Raw genomic sequence first — 16,062 nt, forward strand, 5'->3', positions numbered from 1 at the left:
AGGTGGAGATGAAAGCAGCAGGGTGTTGTTGGATGGTGGTTTGCGTGGTGGTGATTGGAGGTGTTGGGGTTTGCTTGGGTGAATTGGTTGCGGTGGCTGGAAATTGGTGTGATTGGAGGTGTGTGGTGGTTGTGATGGTGAGATGCGTGGTTGAAGCAGGGCTAGTGGTTGCTGTAAATTGCTGTTGTTGTTGGTGTTGTTTGCGCGGGGAAAGCAGGGGAGGTGAGAGATGTGAAGAGGTGGAGTTGGGCTGTGGTGTAGGTTAGGTGGTTGTGTGGTGTATGATAATATGGCAACAAAAAGGGGCAGCGGCTTTGCAATTTGGCAAGGGAGTGAGGGAGTTTGACTTTGCTCGTTAGAACATTTGACCTTGGACTTCCGAACATGACTTTGATTATAACCAAGTCTCGACCCGAACGTTCCTACAAACAAAACCAAACATGAGGGGAAATCGGGACAAAGACTAAAATAAAATAAAATAAAACAAGAAAAATAAAGTTAAATAAAATGCTAAAACAAAAGAAATAATTAAATTAAATGAAATGAAATAAAATAAAATGAAACAAACTAGAAACTAAAAGAAAATAAATAGAACGAGAGAAGCGGGAAATTATTAACTAAAACTACAAAAATAAAATAAAAACTAATAAAAAGGCAAAAATACTCGAAATAGAGAACGAATAAGGAAAATAAGAAAATAATAGAAATAAAGGATAAAAAAGGGTTAAATTATTGGAAAATAAGCCGGAAAACGACTCAATAAACACCCTAAAAGTGACATAAAGTCACTTATCAAACTCCCCCAAGCTAACCTTTTGCTCGTCCTCGAACAAATTAACATGAAACACGGGAGAAGGAGTATGATTTATTCAAGCAAAGCTAGAACACTAAAGGAGACAAGAATGTACACTAACTCACTTTCGTAGGAATCACGGTCAATTTTAGCAACTAAAGACAAGCCCTTTAAACCCCTAGATCGCCCTAAAGGACGAGTGTGCTCTCGTGAGGGTGTCCTAAGAATTTAACCCACAACTCTAGACAAAACCAAGGCAAAACAAAAAGAAAAAGAAAAGCAAACACAAAAGGCAAGCACAACCACGACCAACATGACATGACAAGGCTTAAGAAAACCAAACAAGCTTTTAAATAGAAAATGCTCCATTTGGACTCAAAACATAGAGACATGCACCAAAGAATGCTCACCTTTCTCAATTAAACGAGGGAATACACGTTCCAAGATGCTCATGGTTGAAAGAAACAAACCTAAGCTAAGCATAGAGAACTAATGATTTCATTCTCCGCCCTAGCCCCAACCAAGACGGTCCACGTTCTCTCCACTAGCTTCAAATCATCCCTTAGTTAGCTCCTCATGATTCCTCGAGGGAACCGGAAAAAGACACTTTTATGTGGAATCATAAGGTCATCCCGACATCTCAACTATGCATACTCTCTCCATAGGGTTGAAATCTATCTCCCTCCACCGGTCTTTTACCTCACCCCTCTAAAGTCAAAGGGTCTTTACTAGGGTTGTAACGTAAGGCTAAGGGTCAAGGCGGGGCAAAAATTTGAAAATTTTGGTGATATTTCCTAAGTGAAGCAAAAGGGTGATCAAACCTCAAAAACAAACTCAAGAAATCACCAAACATCAAACAAAAATACCAATAAAGCCATCACCCCCAAGCTTACTCAACACCGACACTCAATAAAAACAAAAACGAAGTAACGCTCCCCCCAAGCTTGAACAAAGCATTGTCCTCAATGCTTAAACTAGGGAAGAAAACGAAACCAAACTAATTTTATTTTTTTTTATTTATTTTTATTTTTTGTTTTTTTTTTATATTTTATTTGTTGTCCTTGCCTTTTTTTAACTTTGGACGGCTTTTTCTTAACATTTGCTTTATTTCACACAATATATACAATTTACTTATCTTGCTTGGTACAAAAAGCATAATACTTTCTCATTTTATTACAACACAAAACAAACTCTTAAACCGAAATGCTTCACAAACTAAGGGTTAGGGAAACGAAAGGGCATAAGGCTTGTAATGTGGCTCATAATCAAGAAAAGGAATAGGCTCAAAGGGTTGGCAAGAGGAGCAAATGCAAAATAAAAACAAAATAAGTAACAAAACAGAAAGATGATAAAGAAAAATGAGAAAAGTGATGCCCTTTTCCTCCCCTAGAGTTGCTTGGTCACGATCTTAGGAGCTAGAGGACAACACAAGGATTAAGTTATTCATAGTTAAGGATCCTAAATGCCGCTCACAAGAATGATGAAGGCTACAACAAATGACGCTCACACGGGATAAGAAATAAGCAAATACCAACCAAGGGAATCCTATTCACCATAGAGAGCAACATTATCTTACCACTTTCTCGTGAACTAGGGGTTCAAACGTCCTCAAAAGTTCTAAATCGGGCTACCTTAGCTTACAATGTGCCTAATTCAACCCTAAGCACTCTCAAACCGTGTAAACCCTCATCAACTAGGAAGATAAGCATTCAAAGACACATCATCATGAAAGTCACACAAATTCGAATAAATGAGCGAATTCCAAATCAAAATCATTTCAACTTGTCATAGTCATGTTTGTCACACAAAAGGGAAAAACAACACAAAAGCAAGAGGAAGAAGTAAAAAAGGTTCACAAATGAGGCAAGTAATTCAAGTAAATCCCAATCGTCATACAAATGACCGTTGATAACAACATCAACGATCCCAGGTTCCTTAGAACCAATGCAAACAACCTCGAACCATTCAACTTCTTCCTAAAATAACCTTAAACTAAGCACTCAAAGAAAAATTAAGAGAGTGAAAACAAGAAAGGTCTCACCGAGAGGTTGACTTAAAAGAATAAAGGAGCATAAAATCGAGTTCACCAAATGTCACTCCGCTCCAAGCTTCCAAAAAGCAACCTACAAGGCAAGACAAGACACAAAAGATAACATTAAAAGAAAACAAAGAAAGAGAACAAAAAGAAAAAGAAAGGAGGGGGAGAAAAAAGGTTAGAAATCCTCCGGGTTGCCTCCCGGGAAGAGCTTGTTTATGGTCTCTAGCTTGACCCTTCACCTCCTTCAAGGTGGAATAAAGAACATCACCCTCATCGACTTGAGGATTGAATCATAGATGCCCCCAAGCTTGAGAACTAGCACTCCTTGAGGTATCAATTCACCACAAGGGAAAGGAGGGAATGAATCAAGAGCCAATGGTGGCTCATCTTTTCTTTTTCTCTTTTTCTTGTCGTTTCTTCTTCTTTTTTCTCTCTTCTTTCTTTTCCTTCTAAAAGAGCGATGAAGCTTGGAATCCTCAATATTAGGAAGGGCAACCTCACCTTCCTCAAGAGAGCCTTCAAACCAAGCGGGAACTTCAAGGAGGTCATCATACCTCATTGTCACCTTATCATCACATGGAGGTAAGCTCTCATTAGCCATCACACCATCGACCACATCAACTCTACATACGCTCACCGCCATAGGGCCCTTCAAAACAACATTCTCAACTAGCCTACAAGGGAAGGGAACCGGGCCTTCAAACTTGTTTGGTTCACTAAAATCAAATGGCTCCTCATTTTGTTCTTGAACCTTCTTCTCAACCACATCCCCTACAACCTTGTTCTCCTTACTCTCATCCTCCTTGCAAGTTTCGGGATGATAAGTGTATGAAGGGTTAGTAGATGATTGTAAGGGGAGTTTTGTGGTTAAATGGAGAGAAGAAATTTTGGCTAGTTGGGAATCAACAACTTCATTGTGAGATTTGATCTCTTGGAATTGTTGAGTGATAATTTGACGTTGTTGAAGAATTTGGGTTTGAGTGTGGTTGGGTGGCGATTGTTCTTCATACGCTTGAGGATTTTGGTCATGATGTTGATCTTGAAAGTTCCCCATTTGGATGGAAGGGTAAGAAAAATTTTGGTTTAGAGGATTGAAAAGAGGTTCATCTTGGAGGTAGGAGTTTTCTTGCTTTAGAGGTTGTTGAAGTTGTTGAGATTGAGCTTGGGTTACAAACTCTCCTTCCCTCAAAGTCAAAGCCTCACCTTGCTTGGGATTCAACTCTCTACAATACGATGCATCATGATCCGTCCCACCACAACAAGCACATGAGAAATCAATGGTTTGTGACGGTTTTGAACCCAAACCAACACTTGAGTTCAACTTGGAAAGACCTTCGTTCAAGAGCTCAACTATGTGCTTAAGTTGACCGACTTTCTCCAACTCATAAAGATCACCTTGCTTTCCTTGGGACCTTCTTTGACCTCCCCAAGAATAGCTAGTAGCTACCTCTTCAATTGTAGCTTCAACTTGCCTTTGAGGGATCTTAATCAATTGGCCACCAGCACCCGCATCTAGATTGGTTCTTGACATTGGATCCAAGCCATCATAAAAGAATCTCATGAGAAAATTATGGTTGAATCCATGGTTAGGACATGCTCTAATCAAATCCTTAAACCTTTCCCATGCTTCCCCAAGAGTTTCATCCGGTTCTTGCTCAAAAGAAGCTATCTTCCTCCTCATTTTTGCGGTTTGCTCATCGGAAATGAACCTCTTGAGAAAGGCCTTCGCAACATCTTTCCATGTGGTGAGAGAGTTGGGCTTCAAAAGCTTGAGCCATTTCTTTGCTCTTCCGGTGAGAGATTGCCGAAAGAGATGCATACGAATGTAATCTTGGCTCACTTCATTTGTTTGCATCATTGCACACAACTCAAGGAATCGTTCCAAATGCTGAATGGGGTCTTCACTTGCACTTCCGGAAAATTGCTCAACTTGTACCATCCTAGCATATTGTGGATGGATTGTGAAATTAGACTCGGTGGTTGGGAGAAGTATACCACTCGTGAGCTCATAGACTTCCGGATTTCCAAACTCCCTAAAAAGAAGGTTATCCTCTTGCCTTGCCATATCTCTTTTTGAATACAACAAAGCTAAGCACACGATTAGCAATGACAAGTAGGATTAAAAAAAAGCAAAATAATAAAAAGAAAGCAAATAAAATGACTCTAACAATAGCAAAAATAAATTTTAAACAAGCCGCTTCCCCGGCAACGGCGCCAAAATTTGATCGAGATTAAGTAGGTCGTTGGTCTACTACCCCTAATCAAATTAATTATTTATAATGCCTAAACTTACACTAAACTAGTTAGTAGCAAGTAAAGGGTCGATCCACTAAGGAAGCACACTCGTTTAACATCAATGTCACTAATGCAAGAGTTAAAAGGGGAATATTTTTGTTGGTTTTTGGATAAAAAGCACTAAGACTACAAACAAGCAAATATAAAGAAGATTAAAATCAAGAGAGAACGACGCTAGGAGTACGGGGGTGTCAAACATGATAAGAAAAAGGGGAATGATGATAGTTATCATGAAGAACATGCCAAAGAACACAAGATCCTACCGAAACAACCCATTCTCATGCAATAGTCTAGGCAAATCAATGAAAGAGGTCTATGCTAACTAGGATCATTCTCATGCATCCTATTAGACACAAGCAAATCAAGAAAATAAAGAAGCACAATCCATAAAACTCCATTTTAACAACTCATTCTCATGCAATCATTAAAATAGAGGTGATTTTAATCTAGTTCAAATCATTTTCATGCATTTAAACTAGAAGGCAATCAAATAAAGTGCAACAATAATCTCAAGCCATTAAAAATCATGTCTTTCATCAATTTAAGGCATGTATTCAATCCAACCATCATCATTCATCCAACATTCAACACATATTTTCCACCCCCTTCCCCTAGCCAAGAAATTAGCCTAGAAAAGGGAGGTTAAACAGAATAGCAATACTAAAAATAAACTCAAGAAGCACAATACTAAGCATGATTAAGAACAATGAAAATAACAATAATAACTAGATAAACTAAAAGGATTAATGAATATAAGAAACAATAAAGCAAATAAATAAAGCTAAAAGAAGGGATTAGAGATTACTAAAGATGAACTTGATTAAAGATGGAAACTTGAAAGTATTGCTTGATTGAAATGAACTTGACCAAAATTGAAAACAATAAAGAAAATTAAGCAATCAACTACTTTCTCTCCCTAAAATTATCTATTCTAACCCTAAGAGAGAGAAGCTCTCCTAAACTAACTAAGAAAATAGCATAATAGATAATATCTTTCTAATTACCCCAAAAATGGGTATTTATACTAAGCTAGGAAAAATAGAAAAATAAAAGAAGAAAAAAAGAGTAAAAAGGGAAATAAAGAAAGAAAATAAAAATAAAATAAAGAAATAAGAAAAGAAAATAAATAAATAACTAAAGAATAAAAGAAAAGGGGAAACTAAAGAAAATAAAACAAAAATCCTCAAAATGCAAACTATCAGACCCCATCTCCTTCCTCTTCGAGATTTCGGCTCCTCTTGAATCTTCATCACCACCGTTTATCAACCATCCACAGCAATCATCAAGGGTAATCATCGAACATCATCTTTCATCTTCGCTCTCAGCTGTTCGATCTCATTAAATATCATGTGTGAAGCTCGTGATATGGTTCAATATGAACCCACAATTGCGCGCCCGCACAGACATCGCACAGAGGTCGCACGATAGCTTCTGCCTCGACTCTGATTTTGGACTCCAATTTGTGTGCGCCTTCTAACAGGGCTGCGCGCCCGCGGAGGTCTGGGTAGCTGCAATTGTTGCGGGTTGCTGCTGGTGTTGTTGTGAATTGGTGGTTGACGTTGTGGTGTGCGTGAGGTGTTGAGTGGCTGAAGCGATTTGTGTGGAGGAAATGGTGGCAGGTTTGGGTCGAATTGATGGGTGGTTGTTGATGGTGGATTGCTGCTGTGAGTTGCGGGGTTTAATTGGTCAGTGGTTTGGTGGTGTTGTTGGTTGCTGATTGGAGTTTCTGGTGAGTGTGAGGTGGAGATGGAAGCAGGGGAATTTGCGAGATGGAGTTGGGATGGTTGCTGGTTGCTGATTGGAGTTTCTGGTCAAACACATTTAAACATAGCTTTTTAAATTAAAAGAAAGTCAAACACATTTAAACAAATCTTTTTGAATCGAAATAAAGTCAACCGCATTCAAACAAAGCTTTTTGAATCAAATAAAAGTCAAACACAATTAAACAAAGCTTTTTGAATCAAATGAAAGTCAAACACATTCAAACAAAGCTTTTTGAATCAATTGAAAGTCAAACACATTCGAATAAATCTTTTTGAATCAAAATAAATTCAAACACATTGAAACAAAGCTTTTTGAATCAAATGAAAGTTAAACACATTCTAACAAAGCTTTTTAAATCAAATGAAAGTCAAACACATTCTAACAAATCTTTTTAGAACGAAATTAAGTCAAACACATTCAAACAAAGATTTATGAATCAAAAGAGAGTCAAACACGTTCTAACAATTCTTTTTAATCGAAAAAAGTAAAACACATTCAAACAAAGTTTTTTGAATCAAATGAAAGTCAAACACATTCAAACAAAGTTTTTTAAATCAAATGAAAGTCAAACACATTCAAACAAATCTTTTTAAAACATATGAAAGTCAAACATATTCAAACATAGCTTATTGAATCAAATGAAAGTCAAACACTTTTAAACACATTCAAATAAATATTTTTGAATCGAAATAAAGTCAAACCCATTCAAAAAAAGGTTTTTGAATCCAATGGAAGTCAAACACATTCAAACAAAGCTTTTTGAATCAGATGAAAATCAAACCCATTCAAACAAAGTTGTTTAAATCAAATGAAAGTAAAATACATTCAAAAAAAGCTTTTTGAATCTAATGAAATTCAAACACAATCAAACAATTCTTTTTGAATTGAAATAAAGTAAAACAAATTCAAACAAAGCTTTTTGAATCAAAAGAAAGTCAAACACATTCAAACAAGCTTTTTGAATCAAATTAAAGTTAAACACATTCAAACAAATATTTCAAAATCAAATGAAAGTCAAACACATTCAAACAAAGTTTTTTTGATTCGAATGAAAGTCAAACACATTCAAACAAAGTTTTTTGAATCAAATGAAAGTCCTACACATTTAAACAAATCATTTTAAATCATATGAAAGTCAAACACATTCAAACATAGCTTTTTGAATCAAATGAAAGTCAAACACATTTAAACAAAGTTTTTTGAATCAAATGAAAGTCAAACACATTCAAATAAATCTTTTTGAATCGAAATAAAATCAAACACATTCAAACAAAGCTTTTTGAATCAAATAAAAGTTAAACACATTAAAACAAAGTTTTTTGAATCAAATGAAAGTCAAACACATTCAAACAAAGCGTTTTTAATCAAATGAAAGTCAAACACATTCAAACAAATCTTTTTGGATCGAAGTACAGTCAAACACATTCAAACATAGCTTTTTAAATCAAATGAAAGTCAAACACATTCAAGCAAAACTTTTTGAATCAAATGAAAGTCAAACACATTCAAATAAATCTTTTTGATTCAAAATAAAGTCAAACACATTCAAACAAAGCTTTTTGAATAAAATGAAAGTCAAACACATTCAAACAAAGCTTTTTGAATCAATTGAAAGTCAAACACATTCGAATAAATCTTTTTGAATCAAAATAAAGTCAAACACATTGAAACAAAGCTTTTTGAATCAAATGAAAGTTAAACACATTCTAACAAAGCTTTTTAAATCAAATGAAAGTCAAACACATTCTAACAAATCTTTTTAGAACGAAATTAAGTCAAACACATTCAAACAAAGATTTATGAATCAAAAGAGAGTCAAACACGTTCTAACAATTCTTTTTAATCGAAAAAAGTAAAACACATTCAAACAAAGTTTTTTGAATCAAATGAAAGTCAAACACATTCAAACAAAGTTTTTTAAATCAAATGAAAGTCAAACACATTCAAACAAATCTTTTTAAAACATATGAAAGTCAAACATATTCAAACATAGCTTATTGAATCAAATGAAAGTCAAACACTTTTAAACACATTCAAATAAATATTTTTGAATCGAAATAAAGTCAAACCCATTCAAAAAAAGGTTTTTGAATCCAATGGAAGTCAAACACATTCAAACAAAGCTTTTTGAATCAGATGAAAATCAAACCCATTCAAACAAAGTTGTTTAAATCAAATGAAAGTAAAATACATTCAAAAAAAGCTTTTTGAATCTAATGAAATTCAAACACAATCAAACAATTCTTTTTGAATTGAAATAAAGTAAAACAAATTCAAACAAAGCTTTTTGAATCAAAAGAAAGTCAAACACATTCAAACAAGCTTTTTGAATCAAATTAAAGTTAAACACATTCAAACAAATATTTCAAAATCAAATGAAAGTCAAACACATTCAAACAAAGTTTTTTTGATTCGAATGAAAGTCAAACACATTCAAACAAATCATTTTAAATCATATGAAAGTCAAACACATTCAAACATAGCTTTTTGAATCAAATGAAAGTCAAACACATTTAAACAAAGTTTTTTGAATCAAATGAAAGTCAAACACATTCAAATAAATCTTTTTGAATCGAAATAAAATCAAACACATTCAAACAAAGCTTTTTGAATCAAATAAAAGTTAAACACATTAAAACAAAGTTTTTTGAATCAAATGAAAGTCAAACACATTCAAACAAAGCGTTTTTAATCAAATGAAAGTCAAACACATTCAAACAAATCTTTTTGGATCGAAGTACAGTCAAACACATTCAAACATAGCTTTTTAAATCAAATGAAAGTCAAACACATTCAAGCAAAACTTTTTGAATCAAATGAAAGTCAAAGACATTCAAATAAATCTTTTTGATTCAAAATAAAGTCAAACACATTTAAACAAAGCTTTTTGAATAAAATGAAAGTTAAACACATTCTAACTAAGATTTTTGAATTATAATAAAGTCAAAGCATTCAAACGTAGCTTTTTGAATCAAATAAAAGTCAAACACATTCAAACAAAGATTTTTAGATCGAAATACAGTCAAACACTTTCAAACAAAGCTTTATGAATCAAAGGAAAGTCAAACACATTCTAACAATTCTTTTTGAATCGGATGAAAGTCAAACACATTCAAACAAATCTTTTTAAATCAAATGAAAGTCAAACACATTCAAACATAGCTTTATGAATCAAATAAAAGTCAAACACATTCAAACAAAGCTTTTTAAATCAAATAAAAGTCAAATACATTCAAACAAGGCTTTTTGAATCTAATGATAGTCAAACACATTCAAACAATTATTTTTGAATTGAAATAAAGTAAAACAAATTCAAGCAAAGCTTTTTGAGTAAAAAGAAAGTCAAACACATTTAAACAATATTTTTGAATTAAATAAAAGTCAAACACATTCAAAAAAAAATTTCAAAATCAAATGATAGTCAAACACATTCAAACATAACGTTTTGAATCAAATGAAAGTCAAACACATTCAAATAAAGCTTTTTGAATCAAATGAAAGTGAAACACAATCAAACTAAGCGTTTTGGATCGAAATACATTCAAACATATTCAAACAAAGCTTTATGAATCAAAAGAAAGTCAAACACATTCAAACAATTCTATATGAATCGAAAAAAAGTAAAACACATTCAAACAAAGCTTTTTGAATCATAAGAAAGTCAAACACATTTTTAAATCAAATGAAAGTCAAACACATTCAAACAAATCTTTTTAAATCATATGAAAGTCAAACACATTCAAACATAGCTTTTTGAATCAAATGAAAGTCAAACACATTAAAACAAAGCTATTTGAATAAAATGAAAGTCAAACACATTCAAATAAATCTTTTTGAATCGAAATAAAGTCCAACACATTCAAAAAAATCTTTTAGAATCATATGAAGGGAAAACACGTTCAAACAAAGCTTTTTGAATCAAATGAAAGTCAAACACTTTCAAACAAAGCTTTTTGAATCAAATCAAAGTCAGACACATTGAAACAAAGCTTTTTGAATCAAATGAAAGTTAAACACATTCAATCACAGCTTTTTAAATCAAATGAAAGTCAAACACATTCAAACAAAGCTTTTTGAATCAAAAGAAAGTCAAACACACTCAAACAAATCTTTTTTGATCGAAATACAGTCAAACACATTCAATCATAGCATTTTGAATCAAATGAAAGTCAAAAACATTCAAAAAAATCTTTTTGAATCGAAATAAAGTGAAACACATTCAAACAAAGCTTTTTTTTAATCAAATGAAGGTAAAACATGTTCAGACAAAGCTTTTTAAATCGAAATAAAGTCAAACACGTTCAAACAAAGTCTTTAGAATCAAACGAAAGTCAAACATATTTAAACAAAGCTTTTTGAATCAAATGAAAGTCAAACACATTCTAACAAAGGTTTTGTAATCGAATGAAAGTAAAACAGATTCAAACAAATTTTTCAAAATCAAATGAAAGTCCAACACATTCAAACAAAGTATTTTGAATCAAATGAAAGTAAAACACATTCAAACAAATCTTTTTAAATCATATTAAAGTCAAACACATTCAAACATAGTTTTTTGAATCAAATAAAAGTCAAACACATTTCAACAAAGTTTATTGAATCAAATGAAAGTCAAACACATTAAAATAAATCTTTTTGAATCAAAATAAAGTCAAACACATTCAAACAAAGTTTTTGAATCAAATAAAAGTAAAACACATTCAAACAAAGCATTTTGAATCAAATTAAAGTCAAACACATTTAAACAAAGCTTTTTTAATCAAATGAAAGTCAAACACATTTAAATTAATCTTATTGAATCAAAATAAAGTCAAACACATGCAAACAAAGCTTTTTGAATTAAATAAAAGTCAAACACATTCTAACAAAGCTTTTTGAATCAAATGAAAGTCAAACACATTCAAATAAATCTTTTTGAATCAAAATAAAGTCAAACACATTCAAACAAAGCTTTTTGAGTCAAATGAAAGTTCAAGACATTCTAACGAAACTTTTTGAAATAAATAAAGTCAAACACATTCAAACAAATCTTTTTAGATCGAAATTAAGTCAAACACATTCAAACAAAGATTTATGAATCAAAAGAAAGTCAAACACATTCTAACAATTCTTTGTCAATCGAAAAAAAGTAAAACACATTCAAACAATATTTTTTGAATCAAAAGAAAGTCAAACTCATTCAATCAAAGTTTTTTGAATAAAAAAAAAGTCAAACACATTCAAACAAATCTTTTTAAATCAAAAGAAAGTCAAACATTTTCAAACATAGCTTTTTGAATCAAATGAAAGTCAAACACATTCAAACAAAGCTTTTTGAATCAAATGAAAGTCAAATACATTAAAACATAGCTTTTTGAATCTTATGAAAATCAAACACATTCAAACAATTCTTTTTGAATCGAAATAAAGTAAAACAAATTCAAACAAAGGTTTTTGAGTAAAAAAAAAGTCAAACACATTCAAACAAGATTTTTGAATCAAATAAAAGTAAAACACATTCAAACGAATCTTTCAAAATCAAATGAAATTCAAACACATTCATACATAACTTTTTGAATCAAAATAAAGTCAAACACATTCAAACAAAGCTTTTAGAATCAAATGAAAGTCAAACACATTCAAACAAAGCTTTTGAATCAAATGAAATTTAAACACATTCAAACAAATCTTTTCGGAATGAAATATATTTAAACACATTAAAAAAAACATTTATGAATCAAAAGAAAGTCAAATACATTCAAACAATTCTTTTTGAATAGAAAAAAAGTAAAAACACATTCAAACAAAGCTTTTTGAATTAAAACAAAGTCAAACACATTCAAACAAAATTTTTTGAATCAAATGAAAGACAAAATGATTCAAACAAATATTTTTAAATCATATAAAAGTCAAACATATTCTAACATAGCTTTTTGAATCAAATGAAAGTCAAACACACTCAAACAAAGATTTTTGAATCAAATGAAAGTCAAACACATTCAAATAAATCTTTTTTAATCAAAATAAAGTCTAACACATTCTAACAAAGCTTTTTGAATCAAATAAAAGTCAAACACATTCTAACAAAGCTTTTTGAATTAAATGAAAGTCAAACACCTTCAAACAAAACAGTTTGAATCAAATGAAAGTCAAAAACATTCAAACAAAGCTTTTTGAATCTAATGAAAGTCAAACACATTCAAACAATTCTTTTTGAATCGAAATAAAGTAAAACAAATTCAAACAAAGCATTTTGAATTAAAAGAAAGTGAAACACATTCAAACAAGCTTTTTAAATCATATGAAAGTCAAACATATTCAAACATAGCTTTTTGAATCAAATGAAAGTCAAACACACTCAAACAAAGCTTTTTGAATCAAATGAAAGTCAAACAAATTCAAACAAATCTTTTTAGATCGAAATACTGTCAAACACATTTAAAAAAATATTTTTAAATCATATGAAAGTCAAACACATTCAAACATAGCGTTTTGAATCAAATGAAATTCTAACACAATCAAACAAAGCTTTGTCAATCAAATGAAAGTTAAACACATTCAAAGAAATCTTTTTGAATCAAATGAATGTCAATTACATTTAAACAAAGCTTTTTGAATCAAATGAAAGTCAAACACATTCAAACAAAGCTTTTTGAATCAAATGAAATTCAAACTCATTCAAACAAAGCTTTGAGAATCAAAAGAAAGTCAAACACATTGAAACAAATCTTTTTTGATCGAAATACAATCAAACACATTCAAACATAGCTTTTTGAATCAAATGAAAGTCAAACTCATTCAAATAAATCTTTTTGAATCTAAATAAAGTAAAACACATTCAAACAAAGCTTTTTGAATCAAATGAAAGTTAGACACATTTTAACAAAGCTTTATGAATCAAATGAAAGTCAAACACATTCAAACAAATCTTTTTAAATCATATGAAAGTCAAACACATTCAAACATTGCTTTTTGAATCAAATGAAAGTCAAACATATTTAAATAAAGCCTTTTGAATTAAATGAAAGTCAAACACATTCAAATAAATCTATTTGAATCGAAATAAAGTCAAACACATTCAAACAAAGCTTTGTGAATCAAATGAAAGTCAAACACATTCAAACAAATCTTTCAAATTCAAATGAAAGTCTAACACATTTAAACAAAGTTTTTTGAATCAAATGAAAGTCAAACACATTCAAACAAATCTTTTTAAATCATATGAAAGTCACACACATTCAAACATAGCTTTTTGAATTAAATAAAAGTCAAACACAATAAAACAATTCTTTTAAATCAAATGAATGTCCAACACATTCAAATAAATCTTTTTGAATCGAAATAAAGTGAAACACATTCACACAAAGCTTTTTGAAGTAAAAGAAAGTCAAACACATTCAAATAAAGTTTTTTGAATCAAATGAAAGTCAAACACATTCAAACAAATCTTTTTAAATCATATGAAAGGTCAAACACATTCAACCATAGCTTTTTTAATCAAATGAAAGTCAAACACTTTTAAACAAAGCTTTTTGAATCAAATAAAAGTCAAACACATTTAAATAAATCTTTTTGAATCGAAATAAAGTCAAACACATTCAAACAAAGCTTTTTGAATCAATTGAAAGTCAAACATATTCAAACAAAGCTTTTTGAATCAAATGAAAATCAAACACATTCAAACAAAGCTGTTTGAATCAAATGAAAGTCAAATACATTCAAACAAAGTTCTTTCAATCTAATGAAAGTCAAACACATTCAAACAATTCTTTTTCAATCGAAATAAAGTAAATCAAATTCAAACAAAGCTTTTTGAATCAAATGAAAGTGAAACTCATTCAAACAAGCTTTGTGAATCAAATGAAAGTCAAACACATTCAAACAAATCTTTCAAAATCTAATGAAAGTCAAACACATTCAAACAAAGTTTTTTGAATCAAATAAAAGTAAAATACATTAAAACAAAATTTTTTGAATCAAATAAAAGTCAAATACATTAAAACATAGCTTTTTGCATCAAATGAAAGTCAAACACATTCAAACAAATTTTTGTGAATCAAATGAAAGTCAAACAAATTCAAATAAATCTTTTTGAATCTAAATAAAGTAAACCACATTCAAACAAAGTTTTTTGAATCAAATGAAAGTCAAACACATTCAAACAAAGCTTTTTGAATCAAATAAAAGTCAAATACATTGAAACAAAATTTTTTGAATCAAATGAAAGTCAAACACATTCAAACAAATCTTTTTAAATCAAATCAAAGTCAAACAATACAAACATAGCTTTTTGAATCAAATAAAAGTGAATTACATTCATACAAAGCTTTTTGAATCAAAAGAAAGTCTAATACTTTTAAACAAAGCCTTTTGAATCTAATGAAAGTCAAACACATTCAAACAATAATTTTTGAATCGAAATAAAGTAAAACAAATTCAAACAAAGCTTTTTTTAATCAAAAGAAAGTCAAACACATTCGAATAAGCTTTTTAATCAAATAAAAGTCAAACACATCCTAACAAATCTTTCAAAATCAAATGAAAGTCAAACACATTTAAACATAGCTTTTTGAATCAAATGAAAGTCAAACACATTCAACCAAAGCTTTTTGAATCAAATGAATGTCTAATACATTCAAACAAAGCATTTTGAATCAAAATACATTCAAACACATTCAAACAAAGCTTTATAAATCAAAAGAAAGTCAAACACATTCAAACAATTCTATTTGAATCGAAAAAAAGTAAAAACACATTCAAACAAAGCTTTTTGAATCAAAAGAAAGTCAAACACATTCAAATAATGTTTTTTGGATCAAATAAAAGTCAAATACATTAAAACAAATATTTTTAAATCATATGAAAGTCAAACACATTCAAACATAGCTTTTTGAATAAAATAAAAGTAAAACACATTTAAACAAAGCTTTTTGAATTAAGTGAAAGTTAAACACATTCAAACAAAGCTTTTTGAATCAAATGAAAGTCAAACACATTCAAACAAAGCTTTATGAATCAAAAGAAAATCAAACACATTCAAACAAAGCTTTTCGAATAAAAAGAAAGTCAAACACATTCCAACAAATCTTTTTTGATCTAAATACAGTCAAACACATTCAATCATAGCTTTTTGAATCAAATGATAGACAAACACATTCAAATAAATCTTTTTGAATCGAAATAAAGTGAAACA

At 30.5% G+C, this 16,062-nt stretch overlaps 1 non-coding gene across 1 annotated transcript; it reads left to right on the forward strand.

Annotated features, from left to right (window-relative positions):
* The first annotated feature begins 4,408 nt into the window (after nt 1–4,408).
* On the forward strand, nt 4,409–4,515 carry LOC145606766 (small nucleolar RNA R71). Its single transcript, XR_014105429.1, has one exon. It is a non-coding gene; the product is annotated as a small nucleolar RNA R71 (small nucleolar RNA).
* The last annotated feature ends 11,547 nt before the right edge of the window (nt 4,516–16,062 follow it).

The sequence above is a fragment of the Chenopodium album genome, chromosome 2 (genome assembly GCF_948465745.1).
Source record: "Chenopodium album chromosome 2, dcCheAlbu1.1, whole genome shotgun sequence".
Taxonomy (NCBI): domain Eukaryota; kingdom Viridiplantae; phylum Streptophyta; class Magnoliopsida; order Caryophyllales; family Amaranthaceae; genus Chenopodium; species Chenopodium album.